Source organism: Brassica oleracea, chromosome C7 (genome assembly GCF_000695525.1).
Source record: "Brassica oleracea var. oleracea cultivar TO1000 chromosome C7, BOL, whole genome shotgun sequence".
NCBI classification, from domain to species: Eukaryota; Viridiplantae; Streptophyta; class Magnoliopsida; order Brassicales; family Brassicaceae; genus Brassica; species Brassica oleracea.
This window is the reverse complement of record NC_027754.1, coordinates 7,427,026-7,427,436: the sequence shown is the minus strand read 5'-3', so window position 1 is coordinate 7,427,436 and position 411 is coordinate 7,427,026.

The window sequence follows — 411 nt, the reverse complement described above, 5'->3', positions numbered from 1 at the left end:
CATTCGGGTCGGGTTTTTCGGGTTTTCGGATTTTCGGGTTTACGCTTCTAGGTCTCATACTAAAATTTTATTAGTACGGGTCGGGTTCGGATAATAACACTTCGGGTTCGGTTCAAAATTGTATTGCACCATAAAACCCATAAAGTAATCATATATCGTACGGATTCGGGTTATATTGGTTCGGTTCGGATATAACCAAAGTAAAAAAAACATTTTTTGAAGTAAAACATAAAGAAAAACATCTAAAATAAATAAAAATTAATCTATCACATATAAAATTGATAAAATAACAATAAAATGTTAAATCAAGCAGGAAAACAAACATCATTTGTAAACAAACATCATTTGTAAAAAATATGTATTGCCTTATAGAGAGTAGACTTTTTATTTCAATGAGCAAATTATAAAATA